Below are 17375 nucleotides of genomic sequence, written 5' to 3' on the forward strand. Positions count from 1 at the left end.
ACTATCTCTTCCAACCACAGAGTACACTTTTGTCTACACTTTTATTCTATTTTATTTTACTACCTAGAGTTGGCAATATTCAGTCCTGTGTTATTGACAAGCCTGTTCGCAGCTGATTGATCAGGGTGAGAAACAGCATTTATTGCTTCCAAATCAAGATCAGATGTGATTCTTCAAAATCAAAACAAAAAAACCCCAAACCAACAACTGATCAAAGAAGAGTTAGAGCCTGATATAGAAAGAGTTGGGGAGGCTTTCTGGTCTGTGTCATACAGAGGATCAGGATAGACCATTACAAAAGTCCCTCTGGCCTTCAATATTGATTTGAAGTTAGACGTACAATTTATGCTGTTTTGAAGCTGAATCGCAGACTAGAGAGGGAACATGGTTCTGATTGTGGTGGAAATGCCGGTAATTGAATTCATGCTATGGGGCATAATACAGAGAACCTGGAACTTTGTTTCTGGTACTTGTAAAAACTGATGGTGGTCGTTTTTCCACCCACCACTGCCTTGGCAGTTCTGCCCTTTGGTACTTTATGGGGTTTTGAGGAATACTGAGGGTTTTTGGTGTCTCTTTTTCCACTCCAGTTCCTCTGCTTCACCTGTGTTGACTCTTTCTTGGAGGTGTTTAGTGACTACTCCAACAAAGAGACTTCTTAGGAGGAACACTTGACACAGACACAGTACAATGTCCCTGTTTAACTGGTCCTTGTGAGTGCATTGGGTACCTTGCAGTTGGAAATTAGTAGATGATGGGGTAGAGAATTCCTCTGGAGGCTGGTAATTAATCAGAATGACAAGGGGTCCCTGGCATTGCCATGTTTATATCCTTCTGGTATAAAATAATGACAAGTAAAGATATTTCTGATTATTCAATAATCTACCTTAAGAAATCAAAATAAGTTGAGTATCTAATTCTTAAGCCAAACTTTGGGATAATTGATGAAACGAAATGTTAATCACAAAGCGGTGCATTTCTGCATATCTGCTTGCTGAGAGAAATAAGTGGCTTAATTTTGGGAGCAGGCCAGCTGCTGTGCTGTGCACAGTCTGCAGGATTTTGGGCTCCTGCATCTCCCACGTGTGAGTGGCAGGCCGTGCATCATGGGCATGTGAGGCCAGCTGACTTCAGGGGAGACCCTGGGTCTGTTTCCTTTCTTCCCATGCCCAGGGCTGTTGATGGACCATAACCAAGGTCTGACTATTGCCCCAGACCCTGGAGGACAGTACCTGCTGGTGAGGGCCATCAGGGCTCCTGGCTCGCCTTGCCCTGGGGAGCAGCAGGCCCTTTGCTGTTCCCTGACACCAGATGACTTGGGTGTCTGAAGATGCTGTTTGTCTTTGTCGGTGCTTTCTTGAGGAATTAGCTCTTGAAACCACCATGTTGTACTTGCCTAATTGTTTATCTCTAAGGTGTTAGCTCTACAGGGGAAATAATACTAGTATTTATGGGAGCTTATGACAGAAAATAGCTCTTTGCTATCTTTCTTGCGAAGCATGATCAAACAATGTCCTGATGGCCTAAGATCTTTAGAAATATGATAACCGTAGTTTTCTGCTGCATGGGTTCTGAAATGTAGGGTGCATCTATTCCTTTTGATAGATGTGCAGCCCTTGAGACAAGTGCTGCAAGACTGGCAAAACAGAAAAGCTGGGATTTCATTACTGAATGCTTCTTTATAAACCTGAAATGTGCTAGTGGTATGGTAAATCTTACTACAAATCTTAGTGCAATATGATGAATTTGTGTACCAGCCAGGCCAACCAGGAACGTATCTGAAACAGTTCTACATGTGGAAACAGATGAAGCATATGTAACGCTTTCCTTTGAAACAGGAGGAGAGAAGGTGGCAGTGCGAAAGCTTGGCTGTAGAGTCAGTGAAGCCAGTGGCTTGGCTTGTGTCATCATGTTGCAGGACTGTTTCAGAGGTGCTGGAAGAAGGCTAAGAATGGCTTGGAATTGCTCAGCCATATGAAAGTGCAGAAAAACTATGATCTTGCAAAATGTTTCAGCTGGTGAAAAGCCTTTTAGTTTTTTTTTTTATAGCATTTTTAAAATTAGGGAGGAATTGCAGGAATTAATTTTATTCATGTTGCCCATGTTAACACAACATCTCAGACTTCAGTGAAATCTCCTGTGTGCATCTCCTGAATGGAGAATAGAAGGAATGGTTACATGAAGCGTGTTGCAGAAAAAAGGGAAATTAAATTGATGGAAGTCAACTGGTATAACCTTTTGCATACCAGGGAAGCATACAAACCATGCAAGTTCTGCAAAGAACTCAGCTTGATTCCTAGATGCATGTTCTTTAGAGTTTGTGGACTCTTTTTCTTTTGTATTGTCTTGTGGAAGAAGGAAGATGCTTGTTCTGGTGGGAGCACAGATTAAGTAGTCAGTCAACAGTATCTAGTGCTGCTGTGTCACATTACAACGGGCTAATCTTGACCATGCTCTTAAATGAGACTCAGCTTCTCCGCTCTGAATTCTGTGGGGTTTTACCCATGCATTTACCCAGTTCATGCTTCTGTCTGAGATGTGGTACAATTTTGACACTAAAAAGCAGAGGGCTGGAGAGGTGCAGTGTTCAGAAGAAAGGGCTGTGAGCAGAGGACTTAAAATTGAGGGTTATGGGGTTATGGAGCATAGCAGCAGTGACCTGAGCTGCCCCTGGTTTGCTTGGGTAGTGTAGGGGAACTTGTGGTTGTTGGTGCTTGAAAAACAAAGGAAGATGGTCTGCCTTGGTTTACATGTTTAAGTCAAATCGGTCATAGACAGGAACAGCAATGAAAGTTATGGGAATGCAGTTGAGTGGCTATACTTGAGGATGATTACCAAAAAAGGTGTAGATGATGTACATCAGATACATCATGGATTTAGAAGTATTCTGATTTTTCTGTGACTGACAAAGGTGACCATGTGGGTTTTACTTTCTCACATAAATTAAAAACAGCTATTTGTTGGCAGAGTGTGTATTCTGACTTCTATTTATCAGATAGAGTTTTTTTGAGGTGCTTTCAAGGTGTTTGTAAAGTCTGATCTTACAAAGGAGAGAGTCTTAGGGTGAAAAACACACTAACTATGGAAAATATTGAGAACTGTGAATTTTGAGGAAAGTAACTGTGATACTGTTTAACTGCCTATACCCCACTTCCTTCCTGCTCCCCACTTTGTCAGAGTACTGGATTATGTTGCCAGCTTCTCTGTAGCAGGGCTTCTTGTAGATATGAATTTTTTTGTCCCTCTCATGCTTACTTCCAAACACCTATCCTTCTGTCCTGATCTATGCAGGACTGGCATATAGGCATATCCAACCTACTGTGGTTTTCCTACTTAGTATTTAAAAGGCCTCAGGCTGCATCTAAGTTGAGATTTTTTTTTCTCCCAGATAAATAATTTAAAGGTACAGATGATTTAATACTCTGTAAATATAAGGTAATCTAATCTAGTAGAGCCACTAAGTCTGCTTCATCAACTACTTAGGAGATCATAAATACATACAGGCGTGGAAATAGACTGAAGTCTCACCTGAGTCTCTGCCTAAATTTTCCCTAGCATAAATATTTAGGCACAGAACTTAAGTGGCCTGAAGTGCTATGTTCATTGGTGGGCCTTTTTCATTAGGGGATGAAAAAATTGTGTGGCCTAATTATTACAGGTGTGTATTAGTTCCAATAGTTCTTAATAAATTTATCACGCTAACTTAAGTCGATAAATGAACTGACATGAAACTGTTATTGAAAGCTAAGTCTGTCTGCATCATTAATTGCGTGGTGTTTCATATCCTTGGGAAAAACATCTTTACTGTAAAGGAATCTGCCTGCGAGGTCAGCTGCCCTTGCAAAGTTATGGTTTATAAATCAGATCTAGGTATTTATGCTCACAGTCAGTTTTGTTCTTCGCTTTTTCTGCATAGTTCATAGTTTGTTTTTTTTCCCCTGAATAACACCATTACGGAACCTTGTCTAAGCCCAATATGAGCAGCTGAAGTATTTACTAGCTGAGAATCCTTGTCTGGTACTAATTAATGTAGATTTTTTGAAATAAAGTGATGAAATGCTTTCGTTTACTGTGTTTATAGAAACAACATGAGTATAAGTAGAAATAAGTGAATTCTGGGAGTAACTTCTTCCAGACATTTATATACATTCCCAGATGTATTGATCTGAGTTAACGTGATTATCTCCAGGCAGTGCGTAAGTACTGCGGATCCCTTCTGTGAAATCTCTAAGCTCTTCCTAGCTGTGTGAGCAGATGAGACTGTTCTTGTCCTTACGCTCAAGTGTCTTGTTCCAGAGATGGGGGCTGCATCATTTTCTGTAGGCTTGCTGAGTGAATTCATGCGCTGCTTGTATTCCTCTAGGATGGTTTTAGCTGGCAGCACAATGTTGCTTGTTTCTTTTTTGACTTGCTGTTGCTGCCTTTTTCACTGTATTTCTGTCTGTGCTCTTTGCCAACGTCTTTTACGGCTTTAGCTGTTGTAGCTCCTTCCTCATTTGGTACAGAGAATGCTGTCTCCCTGTAACCAGCAATGTGTCCTGGTTAAATCTTCAAAAAGTATCTTCATCCTTTTGCTTGCTCTCATGCTAGGGAAGAAATTCTAGCAAATGTCACTAAATCTACCTCCTTGTTCATCTGCCTATTAACGCTCCTTTGCCTTAAGGCCTGCACAAATCTTGTCTGGACTGCTCGTGGTCTAAGACATTTCTCTTCCGTTCCCAGAATAGATGCAGCAGCATGACGGGGAAGAGTACGGGAAGGCTGGGAGCAAGGGGCCAGGGCTAGGGCTGGGAAAGAGATTAAATTGGCTTATTTCCGCCACTGCCCCGAGAGAAGGGCCTGAGGAACCACAGCCGAAGACCACAACAACTCATACTGCTTAGCTGGGGTCTCATTCATTATTTTGATGGCTGTCCTCTCTATATCCCCATGTTCTCATGTTTCCATCTACTTTCTTTGGATTCCTTTTTTTTTTTTTTTTAAACTATTGTTAATGTTGTTGCCGTGAGCTTAAATCTATTTCGACATCAAAAGAGTGATTCTTTGTCTCATATGTGACTGTCTCTGAGGTTGTACACGGGTCCTGTTGAGGGAAGAATAATATATTTTCATGTATAAAAAAGATTTATTACACAGGGCTAAAATTTTATTTTAGAGAGCTTTTATGTATGTCTGATGCATTTCTAAAACATGATCTTCAGGTTCTGTAGCTCTGCAGTCTCACATGAGCTTTCTAGGTGTCTCCAGTATTTTAGGTTCATCGTAGATCTGCAGCTCTCCTTTGTTACAAGGACGCTCTTGAAGCTGTCATTTGTATTTTATTCAGGAATAACATTGCTAAAATTCTTGCTACTTCTCCATTTTGTGATCCATTGTTATTCATTCATTCTTTTCTCTGTTCTAATTTTAAATCTGTATTCCAATTTAGCTGGAGTGTTCAATGTATTCCTTTTTACGTTACTTACAAGTTTTTATGTCTCTTAGTGGCTTGATTTCAGAGAGACATCTAATGGAGCCAGCTGGCTGAGAAATTAGTTTCTCCATTTCACAGGGGAAAAATGAAAAACAATCCACCCTTATTTTAGGAAAATTATTTCTTTATTTCTCCAATACCCAGCTTTGAAACGGAAATGAAGTTCAAAATTTTCTATGGAACTCAGGTTCTGAAAAAATCTTTCAGATGTACCAAGCTAAAAAAAAAAAAGCCAAATTCTGTTGCCCTTTTAATGATTTATATTTGACATTTTGAGATATTCTCAACCACCAACATATTAATGTGTTGGTCCGTTTTAATCTGATTTTTGTTTTCAGTACAGGAGACTCTCGTGCCAGTCTAAGAATATGTTGAGAATTAAATAAAACGTCTGTTGACCATGGCTTTACTGACATACCTTTTGATTTAAATTTAAGTTTGGAATAAGGCTAAAAATGGTTTGAAAAATGCAACAAAAACATTTAACCTACCAATATTTCCTTCAGCCAAATAGATTTAAAAACAATCTTGATATTCTTTCCATGTGAGGAAATAGCCTGTCATTGACTGTATTTTGTCAAGACTATTTCAAAGAATGTGTGTAACCTCACTACTTCTGACGTGTTACTTGAGTACGTAGCATTCATTGTGCACTTTATGACAACATGCATAGTTTAACTTGGATACATTTTATAAGGAATATAATACTACTCTTCATTGTAGTGTCCAGGCACCTTACAAATCAAAGAGTTTATTTGGGAAGAATTGTTATCCTTGTGTGGCTGGTAGCGAATGTGAGAGTCTGAGGCTGGCCCTGTATCGTGTCAGCCACTGCTGCTCTGCACTCAAAAGCATGACGGCACTTGTGCAAATTGTGTAGCCATACAGTGGTGTATGAGAGAGAGTGGTGTTTTGTCCATGTTAATATGCCATGTATTTACCTGATTCTTGGATAGGCTTCTCAAAATGCTTGGGGCCTCCCTGCTGCTGCTGCAGCCTGGCTCCCCACAGGTAGGACTGTGTGCTTCTTCAAACGTGCTTAAGTTAAATAGTGTGTTGTCTCGCAGAATAAGCCTTCAAACTCTGGTTGGTGGTGCAGTGTAGTTGGTGTGGATCCCAGGGTCGAGCATAAAGGGGAGGACTGTCTCTCATAATGGTATTTCTTTAATTAAAAAAAAAAAAATTTTTTTTACGCCACAGAATGACTTTCTCAGCTGTAATCACATAATGTGTCTTCAATACAGCTAGTTTTCTGTGCTGATGTACATCATCGTGGGCTGTGAATTGCTGTGATCTGTTACTGCTACATTTAACACTGCATTCTTTTAAATCAAATGACTTCTGAATGGTTATCTTGATTAAAGCACTTGAATGAATAAATAATGCAGTGGACTTTATAGTGAGGGAAGAAATAGATCAAGTGGAGCTGTAATTCTTGAGAGGGTACGTTTTTCTCACTTTTTGATTTTATGGATTATTTAAAAGAAGTAGCTCTAATCACAATGCTTTTTTGTAATGTTTTCATTTAGTATAGTAGCATTTACTTTGGTCTGTTGCTAATGTACTTAATAGGCAATACTGATACTTTACCTACGATATCTTTCCATAATGTACAGACTAATGAAGACTTGCAAGCATTCATTTCTCTCCACGTTTTCTCCAGAAAATGAGTGTGAAGTTCAGAACATCAACTTTGTAGCCCTTTACACTGGTTTTACACGGAGGAAAAGATAAAAATTAGGGTCTGTAATGCTATACCACCAGTATGTCTCCGTCTTCATCTTCAGTCCTGAGATACTGCTTTGCAGACAAAGCAATAATGTAACAAAAAAGATAGGACAAAATCACAGTATTTCTGAGAATGGCATTTCAAAGGGGGAAGTAGTCATACCAGTTCAGACATATCTGCTAAGATCTGTGGATGGGCACGTTCAGCTAAAGGAAGAAAGCTACAGCTTTTTTGAGTTCTCTCGATGCAGAACTTGGACTAGGCTATTTCTTGTTGTGTGTGATATACTGTGCTATTAAAAATACATGTTCAAATAACAAAAGGAAGACAGGAATACAGGATTTATTGCAGGTTTGGGTTTTTTTTTCCCCAGTCAAGTCATCCTCGATATCTGGTCTTATTTTCCCAACTACTAAGGCAAGGAATCCTCATCCTAATTCTCCCCTGAAATGAGTAATTTAGAGAATGTCTGACTTCTGCAGAGATGTGACAGAATGGATAAAAGAAATGGTGTATGCAAAGACCACAGACACCCCCCCCCCCCCCATAAGTCTGTTCATTTTGCTAGAGAAAAAAGTATTTTTTTTAAGTGATAACGAACTTTGGAGTGCAACACTAAATTAAAACAAAAAAAACAAACCCCCCAACCTGTTCAGCTGCCCCAACCTATACCACTTGTTAATTACTCTACTCTCTAGCAGAAGATAAATAACTCCTAAGGGTAAACAACATTTTTTTTTATTGAATTTTTCCCTGGCAAACAAAATAGCTCACTTGGAATGCAACCAGGTCCTGGAATGAGGATAGCTCTTAACAAGAGAAAATTGTACCTACTACATAGTAAAGTGGTGAGATAACAGAACATCAGACAATTCATACCCAGTCTAACTCACTGACAAGAGCAGGGTGCAACCAAACAAGATGAAAGCACTAGAGGGTGAAACAAGTGAGAAGGGGTTAGCATTGAATTTTATACATATCAGTGTAAACTCTAAAAAAGATATACAAAGGAATGAAAAGAACATCATGCATAGAGGCGTTGGATGATAGGACTGTTCCCCCAGATTCCAACCTTTCTCCTGAAAAAATCGTCAGTCCTTTCAGCGTAGGACACTTATGAATTGGTAATGTTGGGTGGGAGGGGAAACCAAGCCTGATTCACTGTAGCAAGAATGTGGATGGCTTTTCTGTGCTACCATAAAAGAAGAAAACAAATGTAAACTTGAATGAAAAAAACATTTTTTTTAACTTCTGTTATGTCACTCTTGTGATGTAATGTATAACAAATTTTGGATGTCCTCACAGAAACCTGCCTGTGTAGCAGCCTCCTCTCTGTCAGTCCAGTGATCTGGGTACTTGACTAAGATGTAGCAGAAACACAGGTTTAATGCCCCTCTGTTCTGAGGGCTTTATTTCAACTTTGTTTTGTTTCTCAGGACAGTACTTTAGGCACTGACCTAGAGCGTATGCTAAACTGGATTATTCTCTCATTTGCCATAATTGAGTGTTTATAATAAACAGTTCAGTTTGAGTTGATGGGGCCAAAACTATTGTCATTAACCTGGGAGTAGGTTTCACCCTTTGACCCAAGGGGAGATGTGCTCCCTTGAGCTGGAGGAGGGACCTTCAGTCTGCTCTCCTCTGTACTGGATAAATGCCCTAATAGTTGCTGGGGGTGGATGGTAACGAGGACAGTGACTATGGAGTTGGCAAAGCCACAGTGGTGGCCGCATGACTGATTTTGTGATCATCTATTATTAGCCTTTGCTATGTCTGTGAAGATGTCCAAGAGGGGGAAGAAAACATTTATTCAACAGGGCATGAGAACTCTTTCCTTCTCAGGTTTGGTAATGGCCACATCTTGAGTGGATCTAAATTCATGACCTTTTTAGCTCATGCAACATTAGACGGGTAACTCTTGTGTGGGTGGAGCCTGTTCTGGCCCATACCTCTGCTTGGTGGGGGTCTGGGGCAGAAAGGTGTTCTTGTGCTGGATGCTCATAGATGATCTGAAAACCAGTGAAAATCAATGCACCCTTGGCAAATTATGATTTGGGAGCTCATTATCTCTTTGTGAAACTCATTTTCCAGCCTACTGATTAAGCTTATAAAAGCACAGTTTTAATATGCCTCCTGCTCTGTTTTTAATTCCCTGGCTGACAGTAAAGAAAATTCTGACCAACTCTCAGGACAATTTATACTCTTCTTTTATCTTGATGGCATATTGATCCTGCTGAACATTCCTTCTGCAAAATAATGAACATGCATCTTAAATCCAGTTCATAGAGGCTGCGTAGTGAGTTTTTTTTCTTCCTAGGGGCAGTTTGCTGTTTTTGTATTCTGATAGCAAGTACAACCTAGGAGGTACAGGTCAAGGCTCTTCTGTGGAAAAATCTTTCTGATCTCTGTCACTCTTTCTCTCTCCTTGATTAGAGTTTCCTGACACCTAACGGTCTTACTGTTTTGAAGTTTTAATTTCACATTAAATTATAGACAAATGTCCTAGTAACCAAAACAGTGGCTGTATTTACCTAGGAAAAAGCTCATAGAAAATGGTCTTAGAAATCTGTCTGTGGCCTGAATAAACATGGGCAGCTCTGTGCTTATTGCAGTAGCTCTACACTTGCTTACTTTTTTTTTTCCTTGAATAAAAATAGCTCTAAAAAAACCCCCCAGATCCCACAAAAAAAAGACCACCAGAAGAAGCTTCTAGCATAATGTAAACCAAGGTCTAAAACCAAAAAAACCCTCTCACACCAAAGGAGAGAGGGGACCCCATTTGGCTTGGGGAACTTCACTGGTGTATTAAAGTACATTAAACTTAAATCCTACCTTACGCAGAGATCGCTTTCCTCTTTGGAGAAGCCCCGGGGTGTGGGCACACAGACAGTCTGCGGCAGCGCTTAGCCCCTTTGCTTCAGTTCACTTGGGGCTCTTACTGTATGTGAGCAGCAGCTGGGACTATCTGTGTGTAATTTTTCACCATTGTGAACTGGGCCTGAGTCTCTGAAAAGGAAATAAAGGCTTCAGGATTCATCCCTGGAATAATGGCAAATTCAGGCATATTTCTTTGCAATGCAAGCTAAACTACCTGTATTTTTCAAACAAATAATTATTGCCTCGCTTGCCCTACGCTCTGGAGGCTAACAGGCTCCCGATCATATGAATGAGGTAATCTTTCAGCAACTTAACACTAAACTTGAGAACAGATGAAATAAGGAAACCACTTAGAGGAAAATAACCTCTCTGTGATGGCCCTTTCTCAGAAATACAAGATTTGCTGTTCAGCACCAGCAAGTGTGTAGGGAACCAGCTGAATGGGAGAATCTGTCCACTCCTCTAAGTACTTAATGGGACACTTATTTTCTTTTGCTAAAGAAAGGCTGGTGACATCTGCATTTAGTTGAAGAAGCTAATGGCAGAGGGAGACAAGGAAAGGCTATGCTGTAAAGCACGAGGACCAGATTAATGTTCCTTTCAGGTAGAAAATATCCTCTCTTTCTCATCTGAAAATCTGCAGGCCTCAGTGGAAGAAAAATGCTTGAAGTACTGAAAGATTAAGTATGATATAGTTGTTAAAGGAAAGGAATAGGGACTGTGGGTTTGGCTAGGAGGTGGGAATGGGCTCGAAAAGGAGCGTGTAATGTTTAGGATTCATCTAATGCTAATAAAGTGTATATACATTTGGAAATGGTGGTCTTAAAACCAAACTTTGCATCTTGTGTTTGGACAGTGTAACTTTCTATGACTGAAGATAAGATGGCAAATGGTAACAAAGTGATTTTTACTTTTTTAGGTTTGGGGAAAAATAAAAATACTCTGTATAATCTGAGAGGAAGTTTAATTCCAGATTTATTTTCACAGCAGATTGTCAGGTCTGTTATAGTCAACACAAAAACTCCTGCAAAACACGCCGCGATGACCTGAAGCTCATCTATGATACTAGATGTAGATTCTGCCAGGAGGGACCAAAGCATCCAAAACCAAAAAGCAGACAAATTGTCAAATGAAGAATTTTAAAGCAAGAAATGAGCTGTTTGTAATGCTGTCTTAAAGTCCTGGGAGAATATATTTGTGGCCACCGAGCAGGCAGGTTTCCATAAAGCCAGAGAAGCTGAAGGAGTCTTGTTTGTGTGTTTCTTAATCCAATTCACAATTTCTTACCACAGCCATTTCTCATTCAAGTTTACCTCTGCTAATACTGAAACATGTTGGTCCTCTGATGTATGTTGTTGTGTGCTAGTATGACTAACAGGGATTTATATATCCCAGGTCTATGGTCTGTACCCAGATGAAACTGGTGCCAAGGTTATTTACAATCTGTTCAGGTCATGTTTTTGCCTTCGGTAAAACTCTGCATAAAGTGGATTTGGGTTCTGTGTGATGTTTCAGTGCAAGTATAATTTCATGATCATTTTTCTCGCTTGTGCTCCCTGTTCTGCTAGCAGTTTGCATTAGAGAGATTTAAATTACAATTGCTTTGGCAAGATAGAAAGTGAACTAGTCAGTTCTGAGGCTGAATACTGTTCAGTTTTTTAAAACTGGTGCATGGTCTCTCTAGGTGCCAATAACATAAACAGCCATGACAATTTTTAAGCTGTGTGTTTGAGTATATTTGATTATAACTAGGGAGGATTTTCTCATGGAGTATTGATTTTAAATTTTTTTTCCTTGTGGCTATATGCACATATTGACTAGGTATAGTAAGAATGATATAAGTTGTTAATCTATGTTAGCTGGCTTCTGAATGAAATCTGATCTTTCAGAAAAGAAATCTGGGTAGTAGTGTGAATTGCTTATACCAAGGGGCTTAACGTGGGCTTAATACTGAGAAATGGCTTAGCAAAGCAAGTGTGTGGGTTTTTAAATGCAGATAAATACAGGTATCAGAAACACAAAGCAACTGGAGAAGGGGTGGACAGTGTTTGGGGGCTTCCAGAATTCCATTGTAAGAAAACTGAAGGTACTAGTATAGGCTTCGTTGGAAAAAAGGCAGATAAGAGGGGACATAATAGTTGTATATGGATGACTATAATGTCTAGAGAGGAAATCCCTGAGAGCCCTCCCAAATATAAAACAATACATGTGGCAAATATAAATCGACCTCTGTCAGGTTATTTCATGGGAAAGGTTTGGTTGTTTGTGTTTTATGAAATGAGGTTGTTCTTCTAAACATTCTTTTTTCCCTGAAACTTTTTGAAACATTTCATGTTGAGGTACATTCTAGACAAGGCATATGGCTAGGTAAACTACTTGTCTAATCACATATAAGACTTCCTCTGTTCCTAAACAATGGAGTTTGGTTGAATTTTTCCTTTGGAAGGCCATTAGGCTGCAGGATTAATTTCATGGACGCTCTGGCAATCACTGGGCACCTCCAGAACTCATTTGCAAAAAGGCAGAGTCCCTCTTAAAAGAGCAAAGCATTTCACTTTGAACTGAGCATGGGAATTCCATATGACTTATAAAACTGAAAAATATTTTGTTTTGAAAAAACTCCTCTGTGCATAAAAAAAGCTGTCAATCTAGCTGAGCTTTGTGGACTTTCACGTTCATGGTGAAGTTCTGATGCTGGCTTAAATTCAGTAAAAGCAAGTCTAGGATATCTCCAGAGCTCTAGACAAGTGGATAATAGTGATAAAAACATAAGGAAAAATTCTTTTATTTCTGGTTAATAATAAATGATAATCTTACCTATGATTGTTTTTTTTTTAAATTAGAAAAATGCAAATCTGGCAAACTTTGAAGTTATATCATGGACAAATCAACAGTAGATTTTTGTCTTGTGTGGACTGGTTGAAAATCTTTGGACTTGCCCTTTTATTTGAATTTGTTCCCTTCTATTGAGTTTTTCTATCCTCTTACAGCCGCTCTATCCCCTCGCAGGTATTTAGATATCAGCAGCAAATTGTGAGCGAGTGGGGGATTTCCAAATCCTGGAGAAGAGGGAAGGAGAAATGGTTTTGCGTATGCATTGCGTCTTTCTATATAAAAAGAAAAAGCTCCTTAGATGTTAACTGCTAAAACTTGTAATCAGACTGTGTCCAAAACTACTCTAAAATTAGTGTTTAGAAGAATCAGCTTGTCTGATTTCAAATAATACACAAAATAGTGAGACAGGCAGAGTGATTTGTGGGATGGAGACAGATTTTCAATTTGGAAATGAGCAAGATGTCTTTTAGTCATAATGAGGTACTTCTGGAAAGCTCTTTATGGGATATATCAGTAGTACTGTGGTTTTGTATTTGTTCTGGCCAGAACTGTTTGAAATCATACTGAAAGCTTGCAAAACTATTGCATATTATACAAAGTGAAAATAATTTATTTACAAATAAACTTTGTTAAAATTAGAGAATCAAATAGTTGGGGGCACATTCCTTCAAGGAATAATGGTGAAATATTCAGGCTTGTTTTATTTTTCCATGTTAATGAAAGCAGGGATTTCTTTTTATTTTAAATGTAAAGAGTAGATAAATAACCCATTGTAGCGGAATTGTTGAATTTTCTATTATTTATAGAGAACTTGAAACAGAACCTTGGCTCTTATGGGTGCATGTGGCATATCCTTCAGATCACTTATAAGTACAGTGTGATAGGAGTGAAGTGCCTGTTTCTACTAAGTACAGAGATTTGCTGATTGATTGCTTTCTATAAATAAGAGTGGTTAATTACTGATAGAACATGTTGTGGCTGTTTTTTCCCCTACTTATGGAGTTTTAATAGATTGAGGGGGGAACTGCTGCGCTCCCAGGTTGTGAAAGCTGTTTGGAGTTGGGAACATCTAGTTAATTGCTCTTTCCCTGAGAAGCGCATGGTGAGAGAAGGGTATGTCAGCAACAATTTTTATAGGGGTACACAGTGTGACCTGCTGGGATGAAGGCTGGTCTTGCTGGCTGCTGAGGGCGGCGATGCAGGCACTGTGAGCTGTGCTGCCCAGCCACCTTTTAACATGCTTCTGCTCATGCATGTGTGCCAGGTGGAAGTGCATTCGCTTTAGCCAAGCTGCTCCTGCAGCTTGTGGGCAGACCTGAGTCTCCCAAAAGTGCCACCGCTCCTCTGTGCTTACCTGCGGAGGTGGCTAGCTTCTTGAATGAGTCTCAGGTTATAAGGACCTGTCCTGCAGCCTGGTGCTTTGTCTCCTTTATTTACTGGAAAGCACAGTCTGCTGTGATGCTGGGCTAGGATTTCATTGTGTGCATTTCCCTATGGAGGGAAGAAACCTAGATGTTGCAGAAGTTGTACTTGCTGTCAGTGGAAACAGAGAGAAATTGCACACAGTGTCTTCAGATGATTTGATGTTTTTAATAATCTCATCTGAAGACAAAAAGGCAAGGGATAACTTCTGAAATTATAAGGGTCTTAAATAATAAAACAAAATAAATAGAGATTCACAGTTTGGAAATCTATTCAAGGGAAGACTGTGCTTTAAAAACTCTTGTTTGTGAAACTGATACTATGCTGAGATATTTCATTGTGTATTTGTGTGATGAGGTATCAAATCTGTCTAAATGCTTAATATGAAGTAAAAGATTGGAACAATGCATTGCTACATATCTCTTGGTTTATCTTTTTATTAGCTCAAGGCTGGCCTAGTCCAGGCTGTCTTACATTACTCATATTATAAGGTTGGACTTAGAGTATGTGCCTGAATAAAGGACTAGAAATTTGCAGAGGTAAAGAGCCCTTTGGTGCCTGGTGACTTCAAAGTATCATTCTTACAGACTAGCTCTTTTCTAGAGCTATGCTCCTGCTGGGAACAGCAAAAGCTCTGGCTGCCAGAGTAAGGGGTTATCGTTGGGCCAGGTGGGATCTGCCATTCCCTGGTGCAGAGCGCAAGGTTTGTGTTTGCAGGGGCTACCCCCTTTCAGCACTGGGAATAAGGTGAAATGGATCTTCCCCAGCTCTGCTGGAGCTGGGCGCAGTGCTGCTGGGCGTTGAGGCTGCTGATCTCCCATGTGTGGAGGTGACTGACAGCGGCTAGCTCAGGAATTGGCAGGGGAGTATCACACTGCCTCTGGAGAAACTGAGAGCAGGCAGGGGGCACGCAGACCCGTCAGCCCTCTGGGGTCCCTCTAGGAGCTCCTCACCAAGGTCTGTGCCTCTGTAGGATGCTTCAGTGTTAAAAGGGAAATCTGCTTTCTGCTGTCAGTGCCCTGACGTGGTAGGACCATGGGAAGGAGTGGGGAGTCAGTGCATCGTGTTGCTGCCTGTTCTGCCATGGCTGTTCTTCAAGGCCTGCCTGGGTTACCATGAATGTGCACAGTGTGCTCTGCAGCACTTTGATGTTTAAGAGGAGCTGGCCGAAGTGAAGGCATGGCAGAGGCAGGGCTTTTCTGTTCTAAAAACCGCCCTAAGCCCCAACAAATCCAGGCACCTCAAAGCTTTCTCTATGGTGCCAAAGCCTATAAATTACTGTTTTCTCTGGCCAAAGGTGTAATGAAAGCTTCCAGGCATAGATGGTTGCAATAGAAACTGAAGGGAGGGGGCAAAAGGTGGCAGGAGGAAGAAAAAACTAATGCAACAAAAGGGAGTTAAACACCTCCACCTCCCACCCCCCCTCCAAATCCCAGAGACAGGGGAATAGATATTATGAAGCAGGTTTGGTTTCTAGCAGCTTGATCTTTGCCTTTGTGTTCACCTGGCTTTGTGTGCATTGATGTCCTGTTGGTAATTATCATTCTGTTGACACCTGTATTCATGATGACACCCCTATATCACATTTTCATCACAGTGTGAAATGTCACTCTTTTTGCTTTTGTCTTGTTTAGTACTATGAATTTAGCTCAGAATTGAAAAAAAAATAGACATTTCTCACAACACACAACGGGACATTGATAACCTTGCAGCTTAGTTACTGATCCTATCTCAGTGCTTCCATCTCTCTTCATCCTCCCACCCCTCTTTTTAAGCAGACAAGGTTTTCCCTCAACAAGCTGATGACAGAATAATTTCTCCCGGTTGATTGTTTGCCCCACATGGTCCTCTGGAGATCTTCATACAAGTGGAGAGAAGCAGATCAAAAGGCTGCAAGAAAAAAAGAGGCAGAGGATTGAAAAAAGCTACCATAAAGATGCTGCTCAGGTTTCAGTCTGATGATAAACAGACTTGTAAAGTATTCTGAGACCTGTCAAAGTTTCCCATCTAAAATCCAGACCTATTTTAAAAAGAATTTTCATAATGAGCGTCTCTTTTCCCCCATCCACAGGCTCAGAGTATCTTCTGAAAAAGTTCTGCCAGGCAGAGTCGTCGAACACTTGATCACATGCAGGCGCACAGGATAGATGGAGTACAGCTGACTCAACAGCTACAGGGGATTTGGGTAAGTGCCCACCATGTCAGCCAACTAGAACTTACTTAAATATTGGTAAATGTGAAATTATTCGTTACTTTTAAAAGAAAATTTTTACTTTATCACCTGTCAGACAAATTTAACCTCACTGGGAAATCTCAGTGGGAATTTGTTGGGGAAGAGGTATGCAGGGAGTGGCTAATGAAAACATGAAGACAAATTAGTATCCAACTGTGAAAAGAGGTGGGGTTTTATTTTGGTTTTGTTTTGGGTTTTTTTTTTGGTGTTTGTGTGGTGGGTTTTTTTTTTTTTTTTTTTTTTTTTTTTTTTTTTTTGCAACTTAGCTTTTACCTAAAAGTATCCAGGCCAGACTCGCGCTATTAATGTGAGAAGAGGAAGGTTACAAACACCCCTTGCAGTGCTGAGGCTATCAATGTATGTCAAATACACTCTTGCTTTCAGGAGGGAAACAATCGATTGCTTGAAGGAGACAATGTTATCCAACTTATGGTGTCAGTCAGCCTGTTCTCACAATCATTGCATTGATGGAGGAAAATTTTGATAAGCGAGACTTCTTATCTGACTCCACTGCAATCGAATGACATGGGTTTGCTGATTGGAAATTATATTGTCTCTGGTCACAAAGGTGACTGGGAATGATGATTGCACCACTTTTGTTTGGTTTTAAAGTAATAATAATGGCAATATATTCTTGAATGAAGGTTGTGGGGATTTGAAATCAAGTCTGCAGTTAAGCTGATGAACTGATACAGTCCAAATTGACATAGTTACTATAATTGCTTTGTGTACTGTAAGGAGAAACTTCTTAGACTTCATCGTCTAAGAGCAGTAGAAGATAGGAGTGTTGGCCCTGCTTACATGCT

The 17375-nt window shown here is 40.1% G+C and overlaps 1 protein-coding gene across 1 annotated transcript in view; it reads left to right on the plus strand.

Moving 5' to 3' along the window:
* Positions 1–17375, plus strand: part of ZPLD1 (zona pellucida like domain containing 1) — a 63363-nt gene that overhangs the window by 11301 nt on the left and 34687 nt on the right. Inside the window, exon 2 of the mRNA XM_074572833.1 lies at positions 16408–16521. The gene's annotated coding sequence lies outside the window, so the exon portion shown is untranslated. The remainder of the gene's footprint in view (positions 1–16407; positions 16522–17375) is intronic.

The sequence above is a fragment of the Larus michahellis genome, chromosome 1, assembly GCF_964199755.1.
Source record: "Larus michahellis chromosome 1, bLarMic1.1, whole genome shotgun sequence".
Lineage (NCBI taxonomy): Eukaryota > Metazoa > Chordata > Aves > Charadriiformes > Laridae > Larus > Larus michahellis.